At 44.8% G+C, this 19,538-nt stretch overlaps 1 long non-coding RNA gene across 1 annotated transcript; it reads right to left on the reverse strand.

Annotated features, from left to right (window-relative positions):
* Positions 1-19: 19 nt before the first annotated feature.
* Positions 20-2,676, reverse strand: LOC128849185 (uncharacterized). The gene is made up of 3 exons (XR_008450194.1): positions 2,590-2,676; positions 270-360; positions 20-162 (listed from the first exon to the last, which is right to left on the reverse strand). It is a non-coding gene; the product is annotated as an uncharacterized LOC128849185 (long non-coding RNA).
* Between the last annotated feature and the right edge of the window lie 16,862 nt (positions 2,677-19,538).

Here is a 19,538-nt window from a genome sequence, read left to right on the forward strand (position 1 = left end):
ACTGTGTTACTTGCCTAGGCAATGGAAGGGCAGGGCTCTGAACAGCCTTGCACAGGATGCACAGGAAATCCAAAGCAGACAAAGTAAAAAACCTCTTGCATGTCCTCAGTCCAGAGAAGCTTAAAAGGCAGTCTGAACATTTGGTAGCTGCTTTATGCACCCCTGTGTCAAGTAAACAGAACTGGCAGTTAAAAAGTATTACTCTCCTTTCAAAAAAGCTGTCCTTCAAAATAAGCTACCTTCCCAAAAGAACCACAGCTATCACATACCAGCTTCCAACACCTGACTCCCACTCAGCTAGCAGCTCGTGCTACTACAACAACGACTGATGACAGCAGCCATGGCTTGCAGTTTTATAGCCTAAGGAAAAAAAAATATGTTTACGTCAAAATCCAAAAGGCCGTGAAAGATAATTTGTGCAACCGTATTCAAATATCATGCCAGGAGGAACCAGGTGCAACTTCAGTGACTACAGACTTAATCAAACCTAGTGGACAAATTAACAGAGATTGTTCCTAAGAGAAAAATAAGCAGAACAAGATCAATTCCATTACAAAAGTGCAAATTTGATCCATCTCACTCATTTAAGGTGATTGCCTTTTTCCTAAACCAAAAGGATTGCAATGTTATTTAACTGCAAGGTATGGACTTGATGGCAGCTTGGTAGGAGAAATCTCTCCTACACTAAGGTGGTAATGCCAGAGACATTGTTGAGCGAGCTCCCAATCTTCAGCATGCCAAGTCACTTATTCTGAGCCTTACCACTCACCAAACATTAGGCTTTGTTGTGGGGAAGTTTCAATAGTTAACAAAGGTAGCATAAAGCAGCCGCTCCAAATCTTACCTCACTTTTTATCTCAGAGCAGTGAAATGCCCTTGGATGTGGGTCTCCCACGGGCACTAGCATGGTCACTGCTACTCATTCCTGCAGCAAACAAGTCAAACCTGTAGAAACCACCGCAATAGCCAGGCATTTTTATACCATTTAGCTAAAAGTGGACTCAAAACCTCTAAGATGTGCAGCTCACAAGCTTTCTGCTACATTGCTGTCAGGCTCAGAATACCTTGTACTTATTCAGAGCCAAAGCAAAGCTATTTTCTGAAAGGCTGAGCTGCCAAACTCCACACACCGTTTGAAGAATCAGATAAAGGAAAACCTGGGCCAATGTAGAGCAATGAGAACATCTTCCTCAGAAAGTCCAAAAAGTCACTCAAATCAACATCGCAGCATATGCCTGCATGAAAGCAGTGCGACCTGCAGAAGTCTGGACTGGAAAGCAGATTCAAACTCATAGCTGACAGCAAAAATATACCCAAAGAACTTTTTCTTTCAAGGTACTTTTTTTTTTTTATCTTTCAAAGATGCTGCTCTACAGGCCAACAACTGCTTCATTACATTGTAGAAATTAAAAGCAGCAATAGAACCCTTCACCTCTGTCCACTGCTCAGTTTACAGCACTAAAAGAAAGACTAGACCATCACATAAAAAACAGACATAAAATAATTTTGCTAAAGACTGCTGTAATGTGTTGATCGTGACTCTCCAGTCTTTCCTCTGGATCTTCATCCTCAAAGTGGACACAGGTACTTTTGACTTTGGACTTTTTTGGAAGAGGAAGAGTATCAGGAAAATCTGGGAAAGTGAAATAACAGAGCAAAAAAAAAGCAGTCAGGTTACTTAAATATAACTACAGTGCAATAGGTACTGGGAAAAAAGGCTCCCTAATAGCACCTATTATTGCTTTGATGAGAAACAAAGACAATGAGGAAGCAATAAGGCAACTAAGAGCCCTCTGTCTCTGACTTGTGCTGGGTAGTGGAGAGAGACATGCTTGAGAATTTTATTATGTCTTGCCACCAAGGTCTTTCTGCCTAAGCAGGCAAGGGTACCGAGACCTGACTGCAAGTATTAAGAGAAGAAACAAGGATGGATGTACAGAAACAAATAGTGTCCTTGCAGGTGGTGTTCAGGCACAGAAAAGCACATTTCCACTACCAGCTCCAATAGTAAGTAACTCAAGGCCTCCTTTTCACTTCTTGTAAACTGGTATTGTATGAGCTTACCTGGAATCAAGCACTGTAAGATTTAAACTGTTGTTTTGAGGAAAGTACCTTGAGATTCCTAGACTATGAAGCACATGAGAGAAGTATTAGTTACTGCTGACAGAGGAAAACAAAACCGCAGGAAGGAGGCTTATCAAGCCAGATCTGTTGGCTGAAAGCTGGACCTGTTAGCAGAGTTAAATCTCCAAGACTCTGAGAATAGTGTCTGGACCGATGGCAAAATGAGCACTGAGTGTCCAATGGGTATGAGTCACAGAAAATACCTCTTACACCAAGGCTGGCAAGATACCAGAGACAGCTGATAACCGTAGACAACAGCAATGTGTGGAAAGGTGGCTCTACTGGATGCTAGTAACATTGGACTAGTGCATTTTCCAACAAGGCTACAAACAATACTGCAAAGAGGACACACATGCAGGGCAAAAGCAACACTTGTCTGAGACAGAGGTGAAAGGGCAAGGACTGAAGAACATGGAAACGGACAGAGAAACCTAGTAATTCAAAGAACCCCACAAGAGAAATTACCATCCAACATAACTATCTCCTTGCTGTCCCGTAGCAGGGGTCTCTCAGCATCTGTGCTTCCTTCCTCCCCCTTCCTCTTGTCTGCTTTCTTCACAACCTTTGCTACAGGTGAAGCTCTGGCTGCCAGGAACTGGGTTTGAAAATACAGCAGGTCTGCCTCAGACTCCCCAGGCTTTGGTCTCAACAAAATCCTGCCTTCGTTTTCTTGTAGCCTGGCCCTGTGTGCTGTTCACATGGAACCTATTGAAGACATGGAAAACTGGTTACAGAACTGGATTTTCTGGGGAGAGGATGAGGAGAGCAAGGTAAAACTATTACTTTTTGTCCCACACCGCTGTTGCTGTACATACTACAGCCACCCAACTTCAGGATCACCCCAGGACACAATTAGTTATCCCAGACAAACTGTTTACTTTGTTCCTGATTGCCAAACAAGGTGCTACTAGACAAGCTAACACCTGGTCTACCATCCAGCTGGGAGCAGAATGGCATCCATCCAGCAAAAAGCCAGCCAGCCAGCAAGTTTAACACTTCCAGAATGCCAACAACACAGCCTTGGATTTGCAAAGCCACAGAAGCACCTAGTCCAAGACAACAAATTAGACTCACTCCAATATCAACACCAATCAAGAACGTTAGTGGCACAGCACCATGCAATGTCCCCCCTCGAGCATACAGCCTTCTCAGGATCTCACTGTTATCATCTGTCAGGGTGCAAGAGCCTGTTCACGCAGATCTGGACAATGCACTGGCTCTCACTGACTCTGCTCTACTTCTCACTCAAATCTCCTAAGTGAAAAAAGTTTTTCTTCGTTATATAGAACTCTGCTTTAGTTCTCTCTCAGCTTCTTATCAACATAAGCCATACTGTTTCCAAGAATTTTTATTTACTGCCCAGGCCAGTTTAGGGTTGAAAGCCAAGGGCAGTATTTATACAGATTTTAACTTCTGTGCAGATGAGAACTTACTAGGAAGGCAACTATTCCACCTCTCATTTACTGGGAGTGAAAATATTTGTGAGCATTACTCCCCACCTCTTATTCCAAGAGCCTAGGGCCATCAATCAATCTCTTGCAGGCAGCAAGTAAAGTGTTTGCAAATACACTTCACGCTAATTGAATCACTGATCAGCACTAATGCTACTGACTTGACACCCTCCCACACTCAGTATGTTGAAATATTTTGTACATATTTGAACTCTTCCACTCTTAAAAGCCCATCAGGACTCAATTACGATTTACTGTGAAGTTGGAAAGGAAAGTGGATATGGATTTTTAAAACTACAATTATCTGCCATGTGATCAGGCTGTACGCATGAGAAAATGCAAAGCTTGGAAGTAAACTTGTCATCACCTCAGACCAAAACAAAACTCAACCATTGTGCAGGCACAGCCACAGCTCTGAAGGCAATATTTTGTCTTATGCTATTATCACACTTCATTGTAAAATATATGGGGAGATAACTTTTCGGAAGGATGCTAACATACACAAGAATTACCTCATGTAGTATTTATGACCTACACTTGGAAGATGTATGCCACTTTCAGGGATCTCATTCTTGACCAAGGCTGGTTAGATGTGATGCTGTTGGTTCCAAGAGCATGAAGAGATTCAGAGTTTTACATTTGGTTGCTGGTTGTTTTTTTTCAAATAAAGGCCTTAGTGTAAAACCACCAACCACTTAAGACCCATTGGAATTCTTTTTCCTGCCCCTAATTTTGTGCAAAAGCTGAACTGAAAACATTCAGATTTGAGAGTTTTGTGAACCAAAATAAAGTAGATTTTCAGAGGTTCGAAGGCTTCCAGAGATTCCATTCACTTCAGCATTTCATGACTGAGGAACCTCTTCATCCGATGCCAGCATAACGAGTTAGTTGCTGGATTTCAGACATCTAGAAACACTGACCTTAATGAAATCTGTCAGCTCAAGAGTCCCAGAACAATAACTTCCATTTACACCAAGCCTACAAATGGCACAAGCAGCAGCAAGGGGAAGTTTCCTGCACCCTCTGAACAATAAAACCCTCCCCAAGCACACAGGGAAAATGCCCAACTTCTGTGCCAATGCTGTCAGAGACATCTATGGAACACAGCCACTAGCAAAAGCTACTTCAGGGCAGTAAGAGAAGGGAGCACCATGCTACAGTGCCTTGCTACTGTCAAAGAAGGACTTAACACAAAACCACCTGGGATGTCATTACAGTTCTGACTGATGCTGAGAATGCAGAAACTTTTCCTTTCAGCCCAGTTCCCTTGCAACCACACAGCAAAAACTGAAACTTTTGCAGACAGCTCCTTTTTCGCGCAACCCTACCATAAGCACACACCCACTTGCTGTTTATTTATGGAGCTTTCTACCACAACAGAGGCTCCAATAGTCATACTTCGGCTGACAGGATCCTCTTTGGTAAGCCTAAGCAGCACCACACGCATCAGAAGCCAAGTGTTTCATGCCCTATCATCACAAGCTTCAAAGCCCAAATGAGGACAATGCCAGGATTAACAAATACAAAACACACAATTATAGGCAAAGCATTTAGTCTAGCTCATCTGCATCTACAATGCATTTTTCTTCTGCAGCAGGAGAGGCCTACAGCCCAAGGGACACACCTGCACAACAGCCATGAACTAGACACGGTCAACAGAAAAAAGGTAGCACGCACATATAAGAGCAAAGAAACATCTCAGGCTCTTGCTGATTTATGAATTCATTTTTTTTCCCCTCACACTCAAGTGTACAGTTTTGCGTTCTTTTGCTGAGGTTATCAGCTTTGGGTCAAAGAGGAATACAAGGGCCTGCTGTCAAAATCAGTATCCCAAATAAACATATTTCTTCATACTTCATGGTTAACATATGGAATTAAAAGGAGAAGCAAAGAGTCACACCTCAGCCTCTCCAGCTCAGCAATCAATGGAAAGGTACAATTTCTCCATTGTGGATTAGTGTTCAATGAAAGCCTCAGTCAGGATTCTTGGCTACTTTGCATAACAGTGATGTTTTGCTCTGTAATCTGCTCTGCCACAAAAATGCTTTCTGCACACAATACCGTAATGACCAACCCTCTAAAACATCTAGACTTGACAAGACAAGCTGCAATTTTCATCTGCTACAGAGAACGCAGACACCTGTGAAGACCCTCCTCCCAGAAAGAAAAAATCCAGTCAAAAGCTGCAAGAACATCTCCTCAAAGAGGCTCCACACCTCCCGCTGGTCATATAAGATTCCACGACCGTTACTTTGCCTGTCAGGCCCTTGCCTGCAGAAACGCAGCTGTCCCCAGCTTGCGTAAAGAATCCCTGCAAGACAGAGGCACCAGCACGGCACCAAATAAAATCAAAAGCAACAAGATGCTATCACCAAACTGAGGGGGTGATGCGCCCCGATGCTCCCACGGGCTTTCACTAAGCAAGTCTGAATGGAAGCCTTCGAGACACACACGTGGGCCAAGGCCGGAGGCCTGGCGACGCCTCTCCCTCTCGGGGAGCGTCTCGGGGCAGCGGCACGGAGGGAACCCCGAGACCGGCGGCACCGAGCGAGCCCCGGGGGCGCCTGAGGCCCTCTACACGCCGTGGGAAAGCAGGGAAGTCGGAGCCCCTGGCCCCGCCGCCTGCTTCCGGCCCCGCCACCCGGGGGACCCCGCACCCTCCGGGCAGGGAACCCCCTGCTGCCCCCGCAGCTCGGCGCACGCCGCTCACCGCCAGCACTTTCAGCCCGGCCCGCGGCAGCTGCTTCCGCCCAGCCTTGCGTCACTTCCGCCCGAGGGGCGGTGGGGAGTGGAGGTGGGGTTGGTGCTGCGGGATCCGCGGTCCCGAGAGGCGTCCCCGCTGCTGCAGTGAGGAGAAGCTCGATATGAGCCGGCAGTGTGCGCTCGCAGCCCAGGAGGCCAACCATGATCAAAAGAAGCGTGCCCAGCAGGGCGAGGGAGGGGATTCTAATCCGCTCTTGTGAGACCTCGTGGAGTACTGTGTCCAGTTCTGGAGTCCTCAACATAAGAAGGATATGGAGCTGTTAGAACGGCTCCAGAGGAGGGCTACAAGGATGATCAGAGGGCTGCAGCACCTCCCATAGGAGGACAAGCTGAGAGAGTTGGGCTTGTTCAGCGTGGAGAAGAGACGGCTCCAAGGAGACATTATAGCGACCTTCCAGTACCTGAAGGGGCTACAAGAAAGCTGGGGAGGGACTTTTTGTAAAATCATATAGTGATAGGACTAGGGGCAATGGGTATAAACTGGAGAGGGGCAGATTTAGACTAGACCTTAGGAAGAAATTATTCATTATGAGGGTCGTGACCACTTGAGCAGGTTGGCCAGGGAAGTTGCGGCTGCTCCATCCCTGGAGGTGTTCAAGGCCAGGTTGGATGGGGCCTTGAGCAGCCTGATGTTGTGGAAGGTGTCCCTGCCCGTGACAGGGGCGTTGGAACTAGCTTTAAGATCCCTTCCAACCCAACCCCTTTTATGATTCTGTAATAAAGCTGTTAAAACATGGCTGTATCTTGTCATTCATGTTTGAATATTCATTTGTTATATATGCCAAGTTTTATTAAAAACTACTGGAAAGCTGTCATAACTTGCAGAAGCATTGATTTTAATATTGGTCATTAGTGCTTGGGCAGCTTTCAGCCTTTTTGTCTAGTAGGTAAGTGATGTGAGTGAGAGAATAGGCACAGATTCTGTTCTTGATTCAGACTGGGCCAGGTAGGCGCAGTGTTTGGGAAGGACTAGCCACAAGTGCTCTAATGGTGTAAGAAATACAGCACTTTCTAGTCTGCTGGATTCTGCTGGTTTTTTATCCCTTCAGAAAACTGATACAGTCTGACAAAATTACAGCCAGAAACAAGTTTTATCCATTATGAGCATTGAAAGCACTTAAATTTATAGAAGTGAAGATAAACCTCCATCTTGTCAATCAATAGCCAGTCTTAATCACAGTGTCAGGAAACCAGGGCTGTGATGAACTCCCACAAAATCAAATTCTCACTGAAAATGCCAGGCAGGAAACATTTCCCTCAGCTGCGCACCTTCTGACAAGCAATGATGTTCTTGAGATGGTGAAGTTGACGACTGCACTATTTTAGGTCATTGAGCACTTCTTGAAGTAGGAACCACCAAAATCATTTGAAGATGCCTCACTAGACCAACTGACTAAGTAGCCAGGAGTGACCCCAATTCTAACCTTACGAACAGATGTTTTTCTGCCACCTGATTCCGGCACAGGTGTTTGAGCAGTTACCGCTATCTGGTGCTTATAGATGCCTGTAGCAGGAGGAATAAATATAGCTGCTCTTAATTACATTTGGAGATTCTCAGAAGGGAGCCTTGGGAGTGTTTGGAGTGCTTCTCTGATGCTGCCCTGCCAGACTGCAGTTCATCAGCTGGTGGAGCTCTGCATTGCACTCCATGAAGGACCTGGAATCAAATTGAAGTCAAACCTAGTTCAGGAACAGCAGTGACTGCTGAGAAATGTTATATCCAGTTCTCCATTTCACTGAAATCAACTGTTACCCTACCAATGCCATCTGCCACTGAATTTTGTCACTCCTAGTTTTTGCTGGTTAGGGATGTAAGAAACGCTTTGAAATAATTATTCACGTTCCTTGCAGTTAAACCTTAGGAGCAGCAGTTTCTACTCCTTTCTCTGTGAAACCTTCCAACATTGCTGGTGGCTCCAGGTCTCTGTTGGTCATGTAGGACTGCTCCAAAATCTATTGAAATCCATGGATTATGCCTCTGCTTGAGGTAGAAGGTGCAACTGGGATTTTAGTTTGTTGCATCGTGCATCTTCAGACTGAACAAGAGAGCACCATTGATTTTACAGAAGGGTTTGGCAGAAGCACTGGAGTGAGTAGAAACCCTCACAGACTCCGAGGTTTTGCTGGTGCTGAACTTAGGAAGGATTTTCCATGAATCCTGATTAAGACATTTGGGTTCTTTTACCTGGTAGGCCTTGGCAGTGGCTGCATTGCAACATGATTGGGTGAAGTGTTGGGACTGTTTAGACTATCTGACAACCGCTTATGAGGTTAAGCTGTTCTGACTCCAGGGAATTTAATAACTTTGTATGGTCACTTTGACCTTGCTAATGTTGTTAGTATGGAAATTATGTAAATGAATGACTATTCATCGAGTGAAAAAACGATACCCTAAAGTTATTAGAGGATATCTGACCCTATGTGCCTTTAACTGAATCAGTTCAGGTCCAGAGAAGGGCTACAAGGATGATCAGAGGGCTGGAGCACCTCCCATAGGAGGACAGGCTGAGAGAGTTGAGCTTGTTCAGGCTGGAAAAGAGAAGGCTCCAAGAAGGCCTTATAGCGACCTTCCAGTACCTGAAGGGGTCTACAAGAAAGCCCGGGAGGGACTGTTCACAAAGGCTTGTAGTGATAGGACATGGGGCTATGGGTATAAACTGGAGAGGGGCAGATCTAGATTAGACATAAGGAAGAATTTCTTCACCATGAGAGTGGTGAGGCACTGGAACAGGTTGTCCAGGGAAGTTGTGGCTGCCCCATCCTTGAAGGTGTTCAAGGATGGATGGGGCCTTGGGCAGCCTGGTCTAGTGGGAGGTATCCCTACCCATAGCAGGGAGATTGGAACTAGATGCTCTTTAAGGTCCCTTACAACCCAAACTATTCTATTGTTCTATAATTCTATGGTACTATGATTCTATGACCAGATGGCCTGAGTTCTGAAAGGGTCTGTTTGAGTTGTGGTTCTTTGAGGTGGCCCATCTGCCATCTTCTCCTCTTAAGCTCAGGAGAGGTGCCTATGGAGACATAGCCAACTGCTAGTTGAATTTTGCTTTACCTGAGTAGTCCTCTGAATCTAATAATGATAAAAGGTTAACTTTGTGTCTTGCTTTCTGCTGAAGTGTGCGTGTACCTTTCTGTAATACTTGTCACGTGAGTAGTCAACACTGAACTTTACAAAACTAACACATATCATTTGAGTTAAATCTAATCTGAAATTAATGTGAGGGTCAACCAGGCAGAACTGGTCAATACCCACAGACAGGGTGGGTCTTCTCCTATTTTGAGTGCAGGATAGCATTTAAGCCTGACAGCTATAAGCATTTTCCCTCCCTGATTTCTCTCACGCAGGCTGCACAGGTTCTGCAGCCACACATAGTCACATTTAGCATACATGTGAAGTGGACAAGTAATAATTTTTGTCAGAAAGTCATAAAAATATACTCAGAATATATTTGGTTTTAATTACTGCAAGACAAGAATGCTTCCCATCAAAACTGCCAAAGTTTTAAGTATCTTTTCTTCATTCCATTAATTATTTACCTTCAGTTTTAATAATACAGAGAAGGGCACTATATATAGCTTATGCTCTATCAATAAATCATGCTTGTGCATCTTCATATTTATCCTATAAATTATAAGTACCAACACATTTGTGTGGGTCTGCTAAGCTATTCTAGCAAAGAAATTCCCACAAGAGCACCTCTAAGAGTCACTGGAGGTGAACTCAAATATTCCTCACTTTAGGAAAGCCCTTTTATGAGATTTTAAAAGATTGTCAGGCTTGTCACAAGCCCCAACAATATCCCACATCCTCTTCTTCTAGCTCATCACAAGCAAATAATTTCACATGACTTTCTGAAGGATGGTTCTAGTCTTCTAAAGCAGAGAGAAACATGACAGCCTAGAGCCAAATGCATTTTCACTGGTTAACAAGGAAGGGATTGGACAAACAAAGACAATATGGCAGTGGCCTTGGTGGGATTAGAAACAGTAAATCTGTAAGGACAACAGTATTATGTGTGTTGCAGAGATGGTAAATATTAGGATGAGTTGTCTAAGAAGCAGGTGAGACACATAATCCTAGTAGTTTGTTGCCAGAAGACAGGAATTGAAGTGGAGAACAGAGTAGCTGGAGCTGAGTGGAGTTTGGGAATGGACAACAGTTTATAATATGGGATAGGCACAGGGTACAGGTCCTTACTGTGTTCATTTGTAAAAAAGATTTGAGTCTGGCAGAACAAAATGTTCAGTAGTAAGTTGTGACCCGTGCTCAAGGTTCAGCTGTGCAAGAGACTAAGCACTGAACTCGGAATGTAAATCATGCCTCAAAGGAGTGGTTGCTCCGCACATCAACACCAACATCTGCAGAAATCCATCTGGAATCATAAAATCATAGAATAGTTTCGGTTAGAAGGAACCTTAAAGAGCCTCTAGTTCCAACACTACTGGCATGGGCAGGGATGTGTCCCACTAGATCAGGCTGCCCAAGGCCCCATCCCACCTGGCCTTGGACACCTCCAGGGATGGGGCATCCACAACTTCCCTGGACAACCTGTTCCACTGCCTCACCATTCTCATGGTGAAAGAATTCTTCCTTATGTCTAGTCTAACTCTGACCCTCTCCAGTTCATACCCATTGCCCCTAGTCCTATCACTACAAGACTTTGTAAACAGACCATCCCCAGATTTCTTGTAGCTCCCTTCAGGTACTGGAAGGTCCCTATAAGGTCTCCTTGGAGCCTTCTCTTCTCCAGGCTGAACAAGCCCAACTCTCTTAGCCTGGCCTTCTACGGAAGTGCTCCAGCCCTCTGATTATCTTTGTAGCCCTTCTCTGGACCCATTCCAACAGCTCCACATCCTTCTTATGTGGACGATTCCAGAACTGGACACAATACTCCAGGTCGGGTCTCACAAATGCAGAGTAGAAGGGCAGAAACCCCTCCCTTGACCTGCTGGCCACAATTCTTTTGATGCACCCCAGGATACAGTTGGCCTTCTGGGCTGTGAGCGCACATTGCCGGCTCATGTGGAGCTTCTCATCAACCAGCATGCCCAAGTCCTTCTCTGCAGGGCTGCTCTCAATCACATCATCCCCCATCCTGTATTGATACCAGGGATTGCCCCAACCCAGGTGCAGGACCTTGCACTTCTCCAGTCTGTCCGGGTCCCTCTGGATGACATCCTGTCCTTCTGGTGTGGCAAATGCACCACTCAGCTTGGTGTCATCTGCAAACTTGCTGAGGGTGCACTCATCTCACTGTCAATATCATTGATGAAGATATTAAACAGCACCAGTCCCAGTACAGACCCTTGAGGGACACCACTTGTCACGGGACATCGAGCCATTGACCACTACTCTTTCAATACGACCATCCAACCAGTTTCTTATCCACCAAACCATCCACCCATGAAATCCATATCTGTCCAATTTAGAGAGAAGGATGTTGTGGGGGACCATATAAAAGCTTTACATAAGTCCAGGTAGATTACATCTGTTGGGTTACTTGTGTCCACTGCTGTGGTTACCTGGTTACCCCATCACAGAAAGCCACTAGGCTAGTCACACAGGACTTGCCCCTGGTGAAGCCATGCTGGCTGCCATTAATCACCCTCCTGTTCTCTATGTGCTTTAGCATAGCTTCTAGGAGGATCTGTTCCATGATCTTCCCAGGCACAGAGGTGAGGCTGGCAGGTCAGTAGTTCTCAGGGTCTCCTGATTACCAATGAAGAATGAGAGTTCTAAGCCAGCAGAGCAGGGACACACAGCAGTGTCATGCACTGCACATCAGGACTCTCTGTGGTAGTAAAAATCCTGCGCATGTTCCTAAGGAACCGTGGGTGTCTGAGAGCAAAACTGGATTCAAAGCAAACAGCTTTCTTGCTGGTGTGAGAACACAATAGGTCAACAGAGATGGTCTGTGTGTCCCCAAATATCCTCAGAGATACTCCCACAGAACTTTGGGTGGCTTTTTCTGAAGCTCTGGCCTTGTTTTGGGGTTGAACATTGGGACTCCATGGCAGTAACACCTCACCAAGCAAAGGCTACTGAGCACCCTGGGACTAGGTAAGCAGGGTTATTTTAAATCAAACCTCTACTTGCTGCCAATAAAAAGCATGCTTCCATGTCCGACATGAATTGATTTTACCATGTTAAGTGAGGAAGAAGGGTTGTGTATTTTAAAAGCCCAAAACAATATTTACTCATCTCTAGCAATACATCTGCCAAACATTATGTTGGCTTATGACAGTTAGTATGGGATTTCCTCTTTGTCGTTTGTTTTATCAATTGTTTCTATAGAAATGCCATTTTTATCAGGCTAAATTACAATATCCTGAAATAATACACATCTTCAGCAAATTTCTTGCTCAGTCTACAAAATGTATCCCTATCACACTGGGTTTTCCTCCCATCATTGTAACATCAAAATAAAACTAAAAACAGCTAAAAGCAGAATGCTGTACAGCAAAGACTCCAGAGAACAGGCTGCAGTGGAAATTAGAAGGGGCAGTCAAGCAAATGTGTTTCTCAAGTCAGGTCATTCAAACCCTGCCTCTGAAAAGTATTGCAGGTGAAAATCAGTGTTTGCGCAGATGGTGAATGCATCATCATTGACTGTCACTGCTTCGCAGAAGGCTTAAATGAAAATGGTCTCTGAGCTGATCCTGCCTGACCCTCCGCTGAGCTGACCCTCTGCTCCTGCTGTTACTGAGGAAAGCAGCATTTCTGAAATTCAGCTTCTCTCGGCTGAGGACAGTGTCTCTCGTGGCTGCTGCTCTGGATCTGTCTGCCAAAATCTGAGTGATGTAGTGGATACATTCAAGTCTACTGTCATAGATTTAAAGGAAACCTGTCAAAGTGCGTAAACCTGATATTTCATGCAATTTAAGACAGTTTAAAGCACTGGATGTGCTCAGATTGTTATCTTCCATGGCAAATCTCCTGAAGAACAGGCTGTTTTGCTTGCAATTCAGGATTTGTTCCTTTCTTCTCTTGAGATCATTTCCAGTTGTATCACAGGGAAAACTGGATGCTTCTGCACCTGAGCAGGATGAGGGTGATGCATAGGTACTTTATGCAAATTCCATCTAGTCAGAATCATCTAGTACTAGTCAGAATATATACTGAAAGGAGTTCCATGGGAAGCTCACATCTCGCAGGCTTCAACTCTTCAACCCTGTGAACGGAAAACGTGACCACTGCAATGCACTCACTTTAGGAAGCTCAGAATTCAGGGTAGGTGCATGAGCAGCAGCTATCTCGTACTGCCAGTGGACCCAAGCCTGAAGTACTTAACTCTAAATAGCTGTACTAATGCTGCAAGAACTGGGAAGAGTTCTTAACAGTGATGAGCCTGACATCCCGATGATTTAAGTGGTCTGGTAGAACTAACTGAGGTCACACAGAGATGGGGTTTTGCCTTTATCTTTGGAAACGTAAAGGGCTGAGGTGGGAAGCTGTGCCCCATCTCTCTGAGTACTTGCCCATGGAGTGTTATGAAGGCAGAGCTGGTTTCCCATCTCCTGGGAAGTGACATGAAAAGCTGTGGGTTCCCAGAAGAGCATACTGGCAGCATGCATTTCTGCTTCTCAAGTGGCAGCACATGCTACTTCACCCAGCTTTCTGGGTAGGCAGAGACAAGCAGCCTAGTGAGAATCAGCTGTCTAAAGGACTTCCCAGCAATGTGGAAGAGATACCTGGAAGAGGGGTGTTCTAAGGAAACTACCAGAACTTTGCTGTTGTCACATGGGATAGCTAATACCTAGATGTGGCACTGGTACAGAGTGCCAAGTTATTTTTGAACTCTGTTGCCACCTCATCCGCTGAAGAAGTGCTTCTGCCAGTCTTCTGCAAGGTAGAAAGTTGCATCTTTTTTTTCCAGAGGCTCAGCGATTGTGAAGTTTGGTGTGTGCCTGGCACCAGGACAGGACTGTTCTGTCACTGGTGGTACTTGGTGATGAAAGTTATTAGAAAGCTTCAGCTGTGCACGCTTTGCTACCAGGCTGATGTGGAAGCATGTTTCTACAGTAGTCTTTTATGCTCCTTATTTGCCTGACAACAAGTTCTCTTCAGCACTGGTTTTATTTTTTGATTTCTTTTCAGAGGTATTTATAGCTGTTGTGATCTCTCATGACAGTTGCCTACGTCAGGAGCAAAGAAGTTGACAGTGGCCAGAGAGGAAAGCACACAGGCAGAGAGCCCCTCTCCTGTTAGTAGCAAGCAGCACCACTAGCAACAGCAATGCTTAAAAGCCCCGTTTTTTCGGTAGCACAGTTGCAGGGGAAACAGCAGAGATCACTCCAGTGCTTGCTCAGTGTCACTGTGTGGGAGCATTGATTGCTCAGATGCATGTATGCACCTTTTCATTTTGGTTTATCTCTGACGGCCGTGCATTTTAAAAGTCTGTCTGGAACTGGACAACAGCCGTGAGTGCTGGCAGGCTGCCTTCTAGAGACATACAGCAGCAGCAACTGCCCAGCTTTCTTCCCATGGGAAAATGTTGGGAACTCTCCAAATTATTGACTTGGCTCTAGAATAGCACTGCCCAGATGGCTGTTCTGCATCAGAAGTCATGAGCTGTGGAGGTCAATGGATAGATGTGGGCTTCCAACTTTAACTTGGGAAAGAAGTTGTCCAGGCCCCAAGACAGGTATTTCCTGCTAAGGACCGGTGGTATTTGCTCTTCTTCCAGCCATACACGCCATATTTTGGTCCTTGGAACCACTAGTGATTTGCCTAGCCTAGGATTGCTCCCGTGGTCAGCCACTGTGTCTCTTTCCTATTTAAGATAATAAAATGTGGACAGATTCTTCCTGTGCTATTCCCTTTGATTTACAAAGGTGCTCAGTGCTAAGGAGAGACCTTCTGGGAACTCAACTCCCTGTCAGTGCCCACAGCACTCCACTGAAGTTGGGATGACTTTACAATATTTTTAAAAATACTTTTCATAGAATCATAGAATCATAGAACGGTTTGGGTTGGAAAGGACCTTAAAGATCCCCCAGTTCCAACCCGCCTGCCATGGGCAGGAACATCCCACTAGATCAGGCTGCTCAAGGCCCCATCCAATCTGGCCTTGAACACCTTCAGGGATGGGGCAGCCACAGCTTCCCTGGGCAACCTGTGCCAGTGTCTCACCACTCTCATGGTGAAGAAATTCTTCCTAATGTCCAGTCTATACCTTTCTCTCTCCAGTTTATACTCATTCCCCCTCACCCTATCACCACAAGCCTTTATGAATAGCCCCTCTCCAGCTTTCCTGTAGCCCCTTTCAGGTCCTGGAAGGCTGCTATAAGATCTCCTCCAAGCCTTCTACTCTCCAGACTTGACAACGCCAAATCTCTTAGCCTGTCTTCATATGGAAGGTGCTCCAGCCCTCTTTTGTCCTCATTTGCTGCAAAGCACTTCGCAGACAGGACCTGTGTATTGTTAAACTGAGCTACCAACTCCCACTGTAAAGCAGGGTACATCAACTCAGGCTCTGCATGTGAGCAGCAGCCTCAGAGGATGCTGGTGGACCAATGGCCTTTTGCTGCTGCCTGACCTGCATCATACATCAAACAGAAAATGTCAGCACCTGCAGAATGCAAAACCCCTGTACACAGAGAAGGCAGGGAAAGCTCTAGCGCCCTCATGCTGCGCATGGCCTTTCATGTCCTACCTAAGACTGAGAGGATCATATCTGTTCTGTCTCTGTCAGCGGAGGTTGGAGATGTCCTCCCTCACTAGCAGCTCCAAAAGGGAAAAGCAACAGTTTGAAGAAGCAGCAAAGAGAGAGGTTGGATTCTGCTCCAATACAGCTAGCAGAACTTAGAAGGCTTATAAGTAATGGCTTATTCCTAAGTGCTTCTTGGGAATGACTCAAGGGAGTGCTGTAAGAGGAGACACAGCTCTTGGTGACAGGGATGGGGAAGGAACTAGGAGAGGTTTCCCAGGAGTCCAAGACTGAAAAAGCTGCGAAATAAGTTGTGGGGGATTGGTGATTGTCCAGGTATTGTAAATAGCACATCAGAAGGAGCAATATGAGGGAAAGACAGAAAGAGGAGACTAGTGCCGAATTTGAAACACACAAGCCATAAGAATATATGAGAAGGGAGAACAATTAATTCTGAAAGGAAAGAGCAAATGTCAGTGCAAATTCTGGCATGTCTGCGCAAGGTGGCAATAACATTGCTAAGCCTAGAGTCTGAGAGTAGCCAGCAGGAAAGAGATGGTAGGAGGCAGGGCAGGGACATCTAAGAGAGTGGGAGGGAGACAGTAGAGACAGTATGGAAACAAAAATGCCTGGAGTGTAGAGAAGTAAAGACAAGACAGTGAGCAGTGCCAGGAGGTGATGATGGCAGGACGCGACAACGAATGAGAAGCATGTCATCTCTCTTGGGCCTCACATCTGCATGGGTGGCACCTATGCTCTCCAGGCACCTCAGATTTCCAGAGGTTTTGTACATTAGCTGTCAAAAGCCAGACCTCTCCGGGCACCAAGCTCACTGTTTGCACCATAAATGCCTATGTGCAAGGGTACCAATACCACCCGGCTTGTTTCATGCTATTATTTGGAAAGGCATCCTACAACAGTTGTTCATCCCACTGTGGTCCCTGGAGCTATGAACATCAAATTGAGGGTCATTTGTATTATTTGAGTCAGAACGCTCCTCAAAATGAGGCATCCTTTGTCTGTGCCAATGTATTAGAGTATCCGAAGTCTTTACAAACCAAAAGACAATATTGCCTTTGTCCTCTTTTCCTCCAAGAAGGCAGCAAACTACAAGCACTGGAGGATGTAATCCAAGTGCTAATAAATTATTGATGTCTCCCTTCAGCTTTTTACTTACTAAAAGGATATCAAAGCTCATTTTGTGAATGGTCCAGACAGATTCTCTTTTGCTATATCCACAATTTAATTCACAAATATTGCACTAAGCGTTAATATTGAAGCAAGGCAGTGTTCTCTTTTTACAGGCTTTGGGAAAGACAATAGGCATATTTTGTATTACAGACTCATAAACAGATACAGTGAAGGAAGTGCCACTTGTGATTCCAATAGATGTTTGAATTTGTAATTTAAAAAAGGAAGAGTTTGTTATTCATAGAATCATAGAATATCTCAAGTTGGAAAACTTCTATAAGAATCATTGATTCCAACTCGCTGCTCCTCACAGGACTACCTAAACTAAACCTTATGACTAAAAGTGTCATCCAGATAGTCCTTGAACTCTGACAGGTTTGGTGCCATGACCATTTCCCTGGGGAGCTTGTTCCAGTGACTGACCACCCTTTCAGTGAAGAAACTAGGAATTATAGTTAACTAGGAATACACTTCTTTTTTATATTAAGAGCAGTATTGAAAGCCTGCTGAAATCACTACATTTGCTCCTTACAGATAGTCTGCATAGTTCTTTGGCAGCTCACACAAGTTGTAGGACAGTATGACTTACTTTATATTTAGCAATAACTTCTCTCTTCCAATATGCCTACTTGCATAAGTCAACTAACAAACCATCTGTATTGGAAATACTCTTTCCATTACTGTCAGCTTTAGGGCAGCATGTGGCAGGCAGTTCCTTAACAGCATATATTAATTTATGCTATTTTTTGGAGCAGCAGTAATTTGAATTATCATACTGCAGCTTCCCTGGTAGGAGTCTCCCCTGGAGAGAAGGCTCAATGTTTCTCTTTTAGTGAAGTGTTCTGCAAGTTTTGATGGTCAGAAATGCTCAGGATCCTGATAGCTGTCTGATCTGAAAGACAGACATCAAGGTCCCAGGTATATCTTAAAATGATACTAGATCTTTGCAAATTTAGCCAAAATACTGTGTCTCATTAAAGACCAGAACAAAATTCTGCCTGTTAAATTGGTGCAATTTGAGCTTAGTTCAATGAGAGGATTATCAACATTTTACCAGAGACGTGCTCTGAGTGATGGGTTGATTTTAAACTAACACAAACTGCAGTTCCTGACTGCATCGGTTTCATCTTGCTCTGAATAGAGGTGGCAGTGCTATAAATGCATGTTCTTTGCTAGCCGTTTAGAGTGAGTGAGTGACCAGGCACAGAGCCCAAAAGAGACAGCTAATTTTTGCAATGTGGTATACATAGTTTGCAAGCCAGCCTGAAAACACTTATCACATTTTTGGTGCTATAAACATAAATATTCATAATTAATCTCTGTCAGAATAGAGGGAAAGGCTTCTAAAGAACAAAAATAGCCCCTTCAGGCAGCTCATACCAGTGACACTGATCCTCTGCATTTCTTAAATTGAAAAATTAGCTTCTTTAGGCAGATTTTGCAGTACTCTCTGGAATTCAAGCTTCCTTTTTTCCACTGCTCCTTTAGGTTGTGAAGGCGACATTGGTAGTAGAGATCAATACCTTGAATCAGGAGCTACAGAGGTAGAAATAAGGGCACCAAGTCAGAGACGACATTTCCAAGGCTTAAATCTCAGGGACAGCAACCTTCACTTCCCCTTTTCCAGGTCTCCTTCATCTCCAGGCTTTTTCCTATGTTTTGGTTTCAGGTACCAGCAGAACACAGACAGCATGGCAGGTAGGAAAAAGTACATGCCTGTGCCTTGCAGATCAAAAGCCTCAATTCAGCTGGGGGCTACATACCTTCAGAGACAACTGCCTCCCTTAAAGGTGGAAGGGGCAATTAAGCAGTTCTTGGCAGTGCTTGCAGCCATAAGCCAGGCAACAGTCAGAATTGGTTTGGATGAAATAAATCATAGTTTATTCAACATCAAAAGCAGAGTGTCTGTAGAAATGAAAATACATTAAAAACCTTCATGGAGCTGTTCAGACTGTCCCAAAGCCTAGTGGATATTAGATGTATTTATTAAATAGAGGAGACTTTTTGGACTGGGATGGCAGACAAATCTGACAGGCTGAGCTCTGCCAGGTCTTTGTCTTCCGTCCTTGTCTGACTCAGCTTTTCAATTTGATGCTCTTAGTCCTGGGCTGCTTGGTTTTCCCGGATGACACTTTTCCAGTGCAAAGCCTCGCCCTGCTGCCTTTACAAATCGGTCCCCCAACTTCAGAAAACTGGGACCCCCTTCTGCCTTGCTGAATGGGGGTACTTCTTCATGGCTGTCTTGTGGCACACCAAAGCCCTTTTCTTTCTACCTCCTTTCACGGTGCCTTTAACTGTTGCTTTTTAACAAGTAAAAATTTGGCATTAATCAAACGTTCAGCCCAGATTTCTCAGT

Source organism: Cuculus canorus, chromosome 5 (genome assembly GCF_017976375.1).
Source record: "Cuculus canorus isolate bCucCan1 chromosome 5, bCucCan1.pri, whole genome shotgun sequence".
NCBI lineage: Eukaryota > Metazoa > Chordata > Aves > Cuculiformes > Cuculidae > Cuculus > Cuculus canorus.